This window comes from Tyto alba, unplaced genomic scaffold (genome assembly GCF_018691265.1).
Source record: "Tyto alba isolate M040663 unplaced genomic scaffold, T.alba_DEE_v4.0 Super-Scaffold_6, whole genome shotgun sequence".
In the NCBI taxonomy this organism is placed as follows: domain Eukaryota; kingdom Metazoa; phylum Chordata; class Aves; order Strigiformes; family Tytonidae; genus Tyto; species Tyto alba.
Genome location: NW_024881327.1, coordinates 9,122,338 through 9,135,363, shown reverse-complemented (window position 1 = coordinate 9,135,363; position 13,026 = coordinate 9,122,338). Strand labels below are relative to the sequence as shown.

At 39.5% G+C, this 13,026-nt stretch overlaps 1 protein-coding gene across 3 annotated transcripts in view; it reads right to left on the bottom strand.

Annotated features, from left to right (window-relative positions):
• The window catches only part of FBXW7 (F-box and WD repeat domain containing 7), a 191,462-nt gene that overhangs the window by 157,418 nt on the left and 21,018 nt on the right, over positions 1-13,026 (bottom strand). The window contains exon 1 of one of the 3 annotated variants that reach the window (XM_042807637.1): positions 11,183-11,201. The exons of the other annotated variants lie outside the window; for them this stretch is intronic. The gene's annotated coding sequence lies outside the window, so the exon portion shown is untranslated. Of the gene's footprint in view, positions 1-11,182; positions 11,202-13,026 lie in introns of those variants that run through there. 3 annotated transcript variants of the gene reach the window in all.

Genomic DNA, 13,026 nt, shown 5'->3' with positions numbered 1-13,026 from the left:
CAATGCTGTCATGATTTGCTGTATCCACTTCTCAATATGCATAGTATATCCTGTGTCTCACTCATTCCATGACACAAAAATTTAAGTAATTCTAGAACTCTTGGGCACTAAGCTTTCAAACTGGATAAAAGAAAACATATACAATCTGAGCACAAATACTGAATTTCTCAGTGACCAAGATTTAAATCAGAAGGACACAAAAAGGAGTTCTTCCACACTGTTTCTTGGAGCTTTTTAATTGATGTATCCTCACTGTTTCAGTTTTCCATAAACATTATACTTCTAAATTTCACCAGCTAGGAATGGCTTTATTAAAAACACATAAATAATATTTGTTTGCAATTCTATGTTACATTTAACTCAATGACCTTTCCCATGAAGGAGGGCCACTGTCCCTCCCAGTATTATATTCTAACACCAGGATACGCCACCTGCGCCCATGGCCCTGCTTCACTGCAGTCCAGTTCCCAGACTCATTACAACCTGACTATGAGTATTCCTGCTTTCAATGTCAGCCCATCTTTTATCACAGTGCTCTTCAGAGCTGCCATACAGCTTGCCACAGCTGAATGCAACATGGACCTTTCAGAGCAGATACCTCCAACCATTTTACACACTCATCTCAGGACAGTCTCTGACTATTAGTCCCCCTATTGCTACTCAGAAGATAAGCCAACGTTCTTTAGGAACTCTTCAATGTCAGCATTAGGATCTCAAAATCATATTTTCTTAGCTTTCTGCAAATACTTTCTAATCCTATCCACTAGTTTTTCTACTCACTATTTTAATGCAATGTATGCAGTGTAAATAAGTCTTCATGGAACATACCAACTAGTCACGTATTGAACCCATTAGCCAAAATACTGTGTCAGGGCGGAACAGAAAATATTATATAATTACTCCTAGGTGCGAACAATGCCCATAACTATTTCAAACCCTCCCCCCCACAGTTTTCAGTTGCCAGATTTTATTTTTATTCTGTCATTTCTACAAGTTTAAAAAGTTCACCCAAAACTGAGAAAGCATTTCCCTTAAATTTTTCCCAAAAGAATAATTTTCTACTAAAGTTTATATTCAGCTAAATATTTCATCATCCTCCAGTAGCTGGCAAACTAGCATACACTTCAAAACTTCAGTTAAAGAGACAACTGCAAGTACATTATTAAATATTCATGCATTTTGTGCAACAAACTGAATTATAAAAGTGGCTTTCTGACCCAAACTAAATTGGTGCTTGCTTCCTTTAAAAGTGCCTGACTAGAAACTGCAGCAGTTGAGGAACTACTTCATAAGCAGCTCAGTCCATAACACAGGGATGTTCTGTAATACCATCAGCTGTCTCAATTAAGACCATTGCAGCAGGCAGTCTCAGGACAAGCTTAATCCATGAATTCTTCTGCAAAAGGTTGTCTTCTGCCATCCCTGCAAGCAGACAGCAGTGGCCACCATATCAAGACAGCTAGGTTGTTTTCTATCAGCGCAATGACGGCTGCACTCCAGCTTGATCTCACTGGGGGCAAGTCATCCTCCTAAAGGCCATTCGAAGAAAAGATGACAAACAGCAGCACTCTCTTCACCGACGTGAAAGAATGAAGGGCTGGCTGTCATATTAAATCACTAGCTTCAATGTCCTCTTACACACACAAGGAAAAAAAAAAAAAAAAAAAAAAAAAAACCACACCAAAAAAAAAAAAACCAAAAAAAAACAACCTGACAGATAAGGAGTATTTTACATGATGTTCCGCTCTGGAACAAAGTGGAATAATATGCATGAAGAGCCCCCCTGGAAGGGTACTTGTGGTTTCCCAAAGGAAAAAGGAAAAAAATAAAAAAAAGCACATGAAGTTACTAATTTGTGGTGTTTGAAGTGTTAAGGAACAGAATTCTAAATTCAATTTGCAATTGGTATCTAATTAACTTACTAGAAAACACCCAAGATCTTTCTGTGGATAATAGTCTCGTGAAAATGCAGTTTCATTTAATTATTCAAAATGCCTCTAGTTCAAGATTTAAGCGACATGAAATACTACACAAAAAGATAAAAAGATTTTGAAAATGGAGTTCCAAAGAGGGGGGAGGAACAACAAGAAAGCAACCACAAGACTGATTAATCAAGAGTTACTACAACTACCTAAATTAATCATCAAAAAAAACCCATTACTTCTTGAATGACTGTCCCAGAAGATCCAGTTTCAAAAAAACATTACTTCTTTTTCACTGATAATACCAGACAGGGGGTAAGGGTGTTATATTCTTAAAAGAAAGCTACTTTTCAAGTTAAACCAGAGACAACTGGCAACTTGTTAGGCAACTTCACCACTGCACCTTTTAATTAAACTATTGAACTATCAAAAATTTATTTTTGTGAACTATCTTTTGGAAATAATTAGGGCATTATTTTAAGTTACCTTCATTTAACTGCTAAATATTATTGCTGACAAAGTTTACAATGCACACAATTCTCATACCAAATAATGCGAACACACAAAAGGTCCGAACAAGGATCAGACTTGATTGACAGATGAAGGCATAGCGGCTGCAAGAAGGGGATGGTATTGCTGAAGTGAGTGTGACACTTGGCCAAACCCACCAAGAGCAGCTCCTTCTAAAAAGCTCATTCGTTAACTACCGAGGGCTAATGATTCAGATGTCTTCCAGGACGGCAGCTAAGAGTTTTGCAAGTGTAGTAACTGCGGGCTAGCTGCTGTCTGTGCTCCCTTCCACAACTTAAATGTCTTGTGGGACCAAAACGCAGAAGTTCTAGATTTCAGTCTGCTTTGTATTAGGTAGCACAGACCAAGTAAGAATCTTGAACGGATTCTAAATTTATTAAAGACTAGTTTTAACAGCAGACAGAACAATGAAAAAAGAATATTTCACCATAATTTTACCCTACCTTTGGCTTTACTGAAGACAAGCTTCTCCCCGTATATCAAAAATCCCAAATAAATTTACCTTGGAAAGCTACAACTGTGAAGATAAACATCTTCCTACACTAATTCATGCCAGACAGAGCATCTTATATTGTACCAGTGCTCAAATTTATCTGCTTGCTACAGAAGGTCCAATGTATTAATTTTCACGTCTTAAAAGGAATAAACTAGAAATATTTTCAGGTAATTTCATATGTTATGGGCTTTTTATTGTCACAGAAAAGTAAGAGAGAGACTTTAACTCTTCATAACTGACAACCTGGCCTGCAGAGGCGCTTTCTGGCAGACTCTTCTTGGTGGCACGTAGTGATGGGACAAAGGCTGCAGACACAAGCTGCAACAACAAAGGTTCTGGCTATATATTCTGAAAAAGATGTTCACATCACAGGCAGTCAAATATTGAAGAAGGCTGTCTAGAGAAGCTGTGGAATATCTGTCCTTGGAGATACTAAAAACTTATCCTGAATAGCAACTCTGAGCAATTTCATCTAAACTGGTCCTGCTTTGAGTGGGGGTCTGGACTAGATGACCTCCGAAGTCCCTCCTAATCTAAATCACCTTATGACTCCATGAAACTGAAAGGAGGATGAGAAGAGGGTGTGGGGGGGGAGAACCCTACTGTATCACATTGTAAAACAATACATTAACACACATACACCAGTATACAGACTGATGTTTGATTTTTGCCTGTAAAATTGAGGAATGGGTTGTAGAAACCCTTTTTAAAAAAATTTTTAGACAATCTACTATCTCCCCAGTGTTCTTCTGTTCCATCTCCCTACAAAAAAAAAAAAAGCCTCAAATCTGATTACATGTCAATAGTCAATAACATCTAATTAATGAAAATTCCAATCTCAAATTTCATATAAAAAAAAGTCATCACTTGCTTTTACAACAGAAGGCTGACCGACCTTTTTAAAAATCAAATGAATGGTACCAGTCTCAATATTTTAATGATTTACAGCTGACTGCCAAAATAGGGAGGAGCCATAAAAGTTCTTAAAAAAAAAAAAAGTATAAACAGTGTTTTTTTGACGCAATAGAGATGAAGGGGAAGGCAACCAGAGATGAGGCCAGTACAGCCTAACAGGTAAGAACGGAGGTGATCGCGGTGTGAAGCACACATCAGTACTGCTGCACAAGCCACTCCAAGTTTTACATCCTCCACAGAGCATGTACCTACTCCGAGCCAGAAGGCTTCTCCTGTGGCTGTGCACTGAACCACAACCTAGCACTCCACCCAAACCAAAGAGACAGGAAAAGGCAGGGTATTTCTGACACATTTGTTTGGCGCTCCACTGCACTGATAAGGGTCAGCAGAAACAGCCCCTGAGCCCCAATCCACTGGATTAGCCCTCCAGCACTGAAGCTTTGGCCTCTACTACGGACTACAGGGGCAGCTTTCAATTCTGACCACAAAAATAAAAAATATCAGACCAGTTCAGACTTAAGGGATCTCAGGAGGTCTCTAATCCAACCATCTGTCAAATCATGGTTCAATACTGAATTCAGACTAAGTTGCTCAGGGTTTTGCCCAGTCAGGTCTTCAACATCTCCAAGGACACGGTGGAAGGCTTGTACTTTGCAGTGCAAGTCTGTCAGTGTACACAGACGCTTACTGATTAAGGGCATAAGAAAACGGGAATACTGTAAGCAGAACTGAAATGGAATTCAATAAAAGCCACTGCCTAGGCAATGAGAAATGTAAGAGAAAGCCTAATGAGTGAATGATTTTCAAAAATCCTGTGCGGTTTTTAATATAAGCATTATACATTCACATTGCATATATACACACACAGAGACTTTATATATACACAAACAAGAGCAGAGAAGAGATTTCAAAATTACATGGATTGGCACAGAGCCAGAAACAGTTGGTGCCAACAGTCATGGTATCTCCTCCACTGCCTGTGTGTTAGCATCACCGAAACAACTTTGAAATGGCTTGTTGTACAAGAATAAAATTCAGTATGCAGCAACAGTCTTGAGTTAATACAGCAAGAGCAAGACTCCATTTGTAAAGGCCTGATAAAAGGATGCTGCAGCAATCATGATGCCAGATGATGAGAGCTGGGAGGAGAGGTTTAAATATGTGGCTAGAATACAAATCTCACACATTTTCTGCAGGAAGAATCAGGGTGACTGCATGTGCAAAACAGCAGCAGTAGTTTCTTTCTTTGTGGAGATGCGCTGTTTTTCAAACCTCTATCGAGGCAACATGAAGTGATGTTGAATGAGGGAGCACACCTAGGTTTCTGGCAGTCTTTCTGTCCAGTGGGCTGCTACAGGTACATAGTCAATTGCACAGTCAATTCCTTATTACCAACCCTACCACTCCGGCATAAAATGACCCCTCCCCACCTCTGTAAAAACGCGGCGGGGAGGTGTTTCTCAGAATACCGCTTGGTCTGGCATTGCCGTACCAGCAAAGAGAAGCAGAGAAAGACCTGCCGCTGGGAGGAGCTGTAGACATACTCGATTTTAAAACCTTGCCCTCCACTCCGGAGACTGCAAACCAGACGAGTGACCATTCCTGCGCACCGGGTTCTGCCAACCACACAGAAGCTGCTTCAGCACACAAAACAGTTACTGGACAAGCACGAAGAACCTATTTTATAAAACAGAAGTCAGGCTTTTGGACACTAAAATAGTCTGCCACTTGTGTTCTCCTCTAGGTCAGCCCAAAGTTTTGTCTGAAGCTGTTCTGTCTGAAGCAAGTGTAGAGAAATGAGTAGCCTGGGTACGGAAAAGGTACCAGCTTCCCCGAATCCACAAGTGTGAAAATCAAATAGTTTCTCCATAATGCCACTTTCAACAAAAGATGAAGTACTGCAAACACCAGGGGGGAAAAAAAAAAAAATCCTATTGATATTTATTCCTTTGACAACACCTTCACGAATTGGACAAAGGAAACACTTCAGTCTTCACCATGTTGTCTACAAATAGAGGAGACAGCAACGATCAAAAACCTGGAAAGGCAACTTACCACAAAAGACTGCAAAACATGGAGTTGTTCAGTTCAAAGCAGTGCTTCTCCACCTTTTTTTTTTTTTTTTTTTTTGTCGCTGAGCCTTGCAAAACTAGGGATATTCAGCATGACTCGTTCCACAGCACACCCCCAGGCCACAGCCCCCTTCCCTCCGCTGCCGCCACCCCCAGCACAGGAGTGCTCCCAACCCCTACAGCATCCATCGGGGCTCTCCTGTGGTCACAGTCGTTATAAAGCACCAACCCCCAGGCACTGGCAATGCCCTGCAGCTGCTGCACAAGCCACCTCAGAGCATCATATGGCCCGGCAGAGCCAGAAACTGCCACTGGATAATGATTTTAGATGCAGTTCTCTCAATGCTGGATGCCTGCACCCATCACCGCTGACGATGCTACAGTGCCACACGGATTTGCTAACCTCTGGCTTAGATGACTAGAGTGAGGAAAGGAAAACACTCTAAAAAGCAAATAAGCACTTGTGTATGGAAGAAAGAAACTAAATACTATTTATCCTATCTACAGCAAATAGAGAAGGAAAAACGGAACTGAGCTACAGGAAAAGTGACACTAAGAAGGGGGCAAAGCAGTAGGGCAAATCTATAGATCAGAAAGTGGCAGAACAAACTAGCTAGGGAAAACATGGACTTTCCTTCGCTGAAGACTTGAAAAGAGATCAAACCACTCCCAACAGACACTGGTCTAGATAATCTAGACAGCAGATTTTGGCTTGAGGAAGAAGGGTCTCAATGATCTCCCAAAGTCCCTTTTGGCCCTAGTTTCTCCTAATAAGCACATATGACAAGATAACAGGATGTTAACAGAATTTCTAATGACATTTTACACAGGACCAACTGTCATGTCACACTCAGCGTTTTGGTAAATACATGAGAGGCCTTAGCAGCACAGCTGGTAGTACTCTCCAGTGGAGATAAAGGAGGAAACACTTCAGAGTTCAATGTCATGGTGGCTTCCCGACACAGAAAATAAACTCATTTTGCTGTATTTCAACGATGTCATTTAAATAATCACAATTCACCGTAAACATCAAAACTGCTATTCAAAGCTGAAGAGGCAAAAGGAGAGTGAACACCTTCAGAACATAGGTTTTCTAAATCTACAAAAGATAAAGTGGGTTGGTTTTTTTTTCCTTCATCAGCTCAGTACATCGCTTCTTATCAACTTCACTACAGGCGTATGATAGAACAAGGAAAAGGCTGGAAAGCATCATTATGCAGTATTTAAAGTGTGCTTTACTATCCATGTCCAAAAGCAATAGATACTATAGGTAATTACTGCAAAGCTTTTAGGTAGATGGATTATAAACAGGAACACAGATGAAGTAGAGTCCCCTCTACTGTACTCCTCCATTACCAACATCACAGTTGACGTTGCTTCAGAAAGATTATGTCATATAAACAGCACTTTAAACAGAGCAACAATGAGTTGCAGCCACAGGCAGTGTTATTTATTGCAAAATTTTATATCAGGAGTCAAAAAAAGTTAAAGAGCTTGCTAAGAACTCTGTCAAACACATGCATTTTTGAGTGCAACACTTCAGTGACAAAACAAAAAGAGTATTCTGCCATGGGCCTAAGAGCTCAGTTGCATATTTTTGGGAACTTCTGACCACCAGTCCATACACACTGCAAAATCTTAATGGTATGCCAAAACAATTTTCTCAACAGTACAGTTATACAACCAAGGTAACAGGAAGGGAAGAAACTGTTTCAGGTTGCCTGTCAAGATGACCTAGGATTCAGCTAGAGATTCAGAGTTAAATCTTTGAGTTACTGGTGTTGCATCTTCCTCTTTATTTTGAAGGAAGAAATGAGACTGGTGAATAACTCCTGTGGGCTGACTGAAATTTTGGATCAAAGTGGATGCTAATTATCAGAGCTGGTACCAAAGAATAGAATGGGAATGTTGATATTATTTTTTCTGATTTCATATACAGCAGTAGAAATTCTAAATCCCAATTAGGTCCTCAGTTATATCTGTGCAGCCTTGAAGCCTCCAAATAAAAACTTAAAGGGCATTTTCAATCCAATCTGAACTTGTTCTTTATGATTACATAGGTTTAGTTCTGCTAAATAGAACTAAACAAAAGTCTTCAACTGCTGGACAAGGAGGAAAACATTTCAGCAATTTAGCAGTAACATGAAGAAAACAAATGCATGCCATAGCATACATTGGAAGCTACTGTGAGAATAACTTCAAATTAAATTTACAAAGGCACCAAAATTTAAGCTATGGTCACTGTGAAAGACTAACCGTTACTTCTGTATTTTGATCACTAACTGTCCAGACAATCATAAAGAAGTGAGGCATTGCATTAAGCTTGTCCTGTTTGAAAGATGGAGACAATTTAGCAGATCTACGAATGCCAGTGCATGCTTACAGATGTTGATGTGATTAGGACGACTTCGGTGGAAACATTAAGCAACAGTGCAGCCTACACATTAATCCGTGTATTTTTCTCAATTTTCTACAAGAAAGTTTCAACAGCCTCCCTGAGGTCCCTGCTTAACTGAGGGGGAAGGAAGAAGCAATTGCATGCAACTCCACACAAAGAAATACAGGACATTAATAGGCCATTAACACATTATTTAACATTGATCTTTTAGTCCCATCAAAGGCTGATTCTCTTAGGATCTGTCTGAAACTACCACCAATGATACCTTGGCTGTAGAGGATTTTTATTTTTTCTTTTACTTTATAAGCACTGGAATAACCCAACTTTTCAGGATGCGACAGTTCCCATGAGTAATCCATGATAACCTCAAACAGTTCCAAAACAGTGAATCAAGCTACTCACAAAACAATTCTGTTTTGCGTTTGGAAGAGTGCCAGCAAACAGAAATGGCAAGGCATTTTTTCAATGATGCGTTCAGAGACCAAGGCTCACCTCTCCTGGTAGGGGTAATGAATGTAATGTAACATTATCTTCTCTCAGACTGAAAAAAAAAACTACTGTGTAGGCAAAAACTTATTACTCACCTTGTACACCAGTCTTTTAATGGCTTATGTGCCATTAAATTAGGTGTGTAAAGCTAGACAAGCTTTTTCTCTGTTACTAAGACACTACTCTCCATACCTATTTTCAGATCATGATTTACAAGGGAAAAAACCTCACAGAGCAACACAGATACAAATACCTGCAGAGAGGCAGTGAAATTTACCCTAATGGGAAATTGCAGTGTCAAAAGAGGTAAGATGCCAAGTTTTCTACTGAAACAACTGAAGAGCCTAGCAATCAGTCTCTGATAATAAGGAGACTGCAATTTTATTTCCTGTTCGGTTTAGTTTGCATAAGATTAAAGAATGGTGTGTCAAAGCAACTCTTAACAGTCCCTGGGGTCTTTCAAATGCTTTGAACAGTCAATCTAATTTTAGCACCAGGTATGGAAAGCTAGCTATTCTGTTTACTTACCTTGTACCAGCAGACAGAATAAATTTCAGTTTCTAGCAAGCAGAACATAACTGAAGTGGATAAACATCAAGAAATTCCCCAGCATGGTCCTGGATAGGAGTCTGTACCAAAGGCATCAAACATTTTTCTGTGTTCTTACAGGTGTGTAGCTAACTGTGAGAGAAACAAAGCACTCTGGTCTAAGGCACCTTCCCTGCCATCCTACTCTATATCCAGAATCCAATGGACCGCTCTGAAGCAGTTCATCCATTTATCTATATATGTAATTTCTCACACGTGTAAGCTCAGCCTATCCAGGCCTTTGTTATTTTAAGAGTTAATCACCACAAGGTACTGGATAGGCAGAGAATTCTTGGGACAACGTTGAAGCTACTCTCAATGAGAACATGTCTCAGGCTCTCAGTAACTTGTGTACAGTCACTCAGTTTTTGTGCAACACCCTAGTAAATTGAGAAATTCGGATAAACAGTTAAACCTCTGTGTCCATCCAGATTCATATGCAATATTATTAAACTATCCTGCAAGATACTTCAGTTCTGTGACCATCTAAATATTTTTATGATATTAATATTTAAATGGGAAAATAAATATTGCATTCATTGCATGTATCCTCCTATTTGAACTGGATAAAGCTCAATTCTTTACAATCCATGCCAACAATTTCCAACAGTATGAGGATCAGTATAATACTAAATTCCAATCTCACAAAAAAAACCCACCCCAAAACAACAACAAAAAAAAAAAAAAAAAAAAAAGAAAAAAATACGAGAGAGAAAGTATTACTTTAAGAGTTAGCAAAGCCAGTAAGTCTAAACTAAGAAAAGACAAAAGACTCTCAAGACAACACCAGGCACCTTTCAAAATAAGTTTATCAGGAACCTTATCCATTTCCCACAACTGAGACATTATTATCATTTCCAGCTTGGCTACCAACTCAAGTTTGGCCCATGACATAAAATTCTATCTAACTAATAAGAAAGAATAATGGAAGCATTTATTAAGAGAAGGAAGGGCTGTTTGCTTTATACTTCCCATTTGTTTGCTAACAAAACATTCTGTCTGACTTTATAAAATAGCAGCACTCAGAATGAACAAACAGAAAAGAATTAAAACTTAAAAGGGATACAGTACTCCCTCCCAGTAACCACCACTTCAACAGCAAAGCACAGGAAGGCAAGAGTAAAAATGAAACCAACTTTAAATTGACCGATCTTGTTAAAAAACAAGACTGTCTTTACTAAAAGAATTCTACCATAACAATCTAATCTGAGAAGTATTTCCTTCCAAAAACCTGGATGTCCTTTATACTAATTCCCAAACTCCCAATAAAGGAAAAAAGTCAACCCTTTCTAATGGCATACTGCATGCTAGACCCTCCTGCTGGCTGCTGTTTAAATTAGGATGACAGTATTCGAAGACCTACAAAACCTGCATTTAGAAGCAGCAATATATAAACCAGGTGTTGAGCAGCACCAGAAGCAGATTCAGGTGCTGCAGACACCAGTGTCCACCGAGATGTGGTTTCCTGCAGCTCTGCTTCTGCTCGTGTGCAGGGACTGTAATTCTATCCACACAGAGCAGAAGGATCCCATTCCTTCATGCAGTAGTAACAGGAGCATCTGTAACATGTACTATTTTTAGAAGCAACTAGTCCACTGCCAGCTGAGAGAGGAATGAGGAGCTGCAGGCCAGAACACCAGATCTGCCTGCTAGCTACTGCTGTATCTGACCCTGGAGGGATGTGTCCTGCTCCCCCGGCCCTTCACTACTACCTGGAACACGGACTCAAACTGAGATAAGCTTGCGAGAGCCATTTTTTGCCTCTCCTCACCTTGCTTCAGGATCTCCTGGATGCTCACAGCAGTTCTTGCCCGTGCTGTTTCCAGTCCCAGGCAGGCAAAGCTTTACGGATTACGCTCTGGTGATGTCTGCAAGCTTCTCTTTGCAGCCGACGAGCTCGAGCATTTTGTAGACAGCTCAAGGCTTTGATTGTATCACATGATGACAGGTGCCAAAACCAAAATTAAGGCCTATAATTCACATGCCTTTGCTTAATCCTGTTCAAATTTTCTTTCCAATTAATCTGACTCACAGGAAGATACATGTGCATCTGAGCACCAAATGATTTCCAAGCTTTTATATCTACTCCTAAGAGCACAGTACCATTATTCGTATCTAAACTGTACACTGGAAATCAAAGTAAAGCACTAGTTCATTAAATGACAACTCTAACATGAGAAATTTTCAAGCACTAGAAATCAGCATGTCATCTTGGCTATTTTGTGAAATTCATTTCAGACATGGGAAACGAGCAACATTTCCAAATAAAGTATGAATAGTCTATCTTACAGACGGTGATTTACAAGATCCACACAGGGCATTTAACAGCTCTTAGAAGTCAACCCATATTCAAAGGAAGAGAGGTAAGAACTAACATCTTTTCTCAAAAGTCTGAGAATTCTGATAAAGTTTCTTCAGAGTTTTTTACAAACTGCATTAAAAATTACAGGGAAAGACTTCACATCAGAAGAGAGGGAAAGGAATGAAAATTACTCTACCTGACATTTAGAGTCAAAAACTCCACAGAGCTCACTTTCCAGAGATTGAATCGCGTAACTGTACCTTTCAAACTCTAGCAAAAACAACTAATGTTATTTGAAAATCCTGCATTCAGTTTCTATGAAACACCAAACTCAAAGAAAGCTGCATCATAGTCTTAGCTTCCTTTGAGGGAAAAGAAAATGTGTGCAATTCTATCAATAAGGTCTCAACATGAAAACTTGTAGCAGTGACCATCAGCTTACCCTTGGAGGAACCAGACAACGAAATACTTATCAGCGTCAATAAATACCGATGCATTCCTTCTTTCAATTTTGCCTTTAAAGCTTTAAAAATCCACGTACAGAATCTGCCAGCCCTCCCTCAGCTGCAGGTACAAGCCATTCGCACGCATTCTTTGCAATCAGGAATGACTTTAATTCAAACAGATTACTACATATAAATTACATGGGAGCTTTGACACAAGACATACCTATACAGTGCTTAATTTCAGAAGAGTCTTGAGGTCATATATTTGTGCATATATGCTATTAGAGGTGTGCTAGGTATACCAAAGTAGAGTTGTACACCAAATTCTTACCAAAGCTGGAGGCTCAGCATTCAATCATTATGATATTAATATGATATTTAATGCAGGTCAATTGTATGGATTTAAGTAGTGGCCCAGTTATCCCTGCATTTGTGACAGCTGAAATAACAGATAGAACAACTTGGGCCTGTGGAGTTTACTGTTTGGCTTGTTGGTGTGGTCTTTTTCCTTGAGGAGTAGGAGAAAGGACATAATCGCACCTTAAAATTTTACCGTGAAACTTTAGTGTGTGTCTCACGCGTTGAGAAAGGCAAACATGGAGCCACGCAAGAGCTCCAGCTTATTTTTAGAATAACTATTGCCCACAGTGCACTACAGACACATTCTTCTCTCTCCCTTCAACCCCTCAAATAAATCCCCTTTATTGGATTATGGATTAATGCAGCAACTATAGCAGTAAGCTGTTTCCATGAGAGGAAAAAACATTTAGATGTGGACCATTAAGCAGAGTTACTTCTCATTTGGAGTTTGTGGGTCTGTCTTGGATATTGCATGCATTACAGGAAAACAATATTTATGTTTTATTA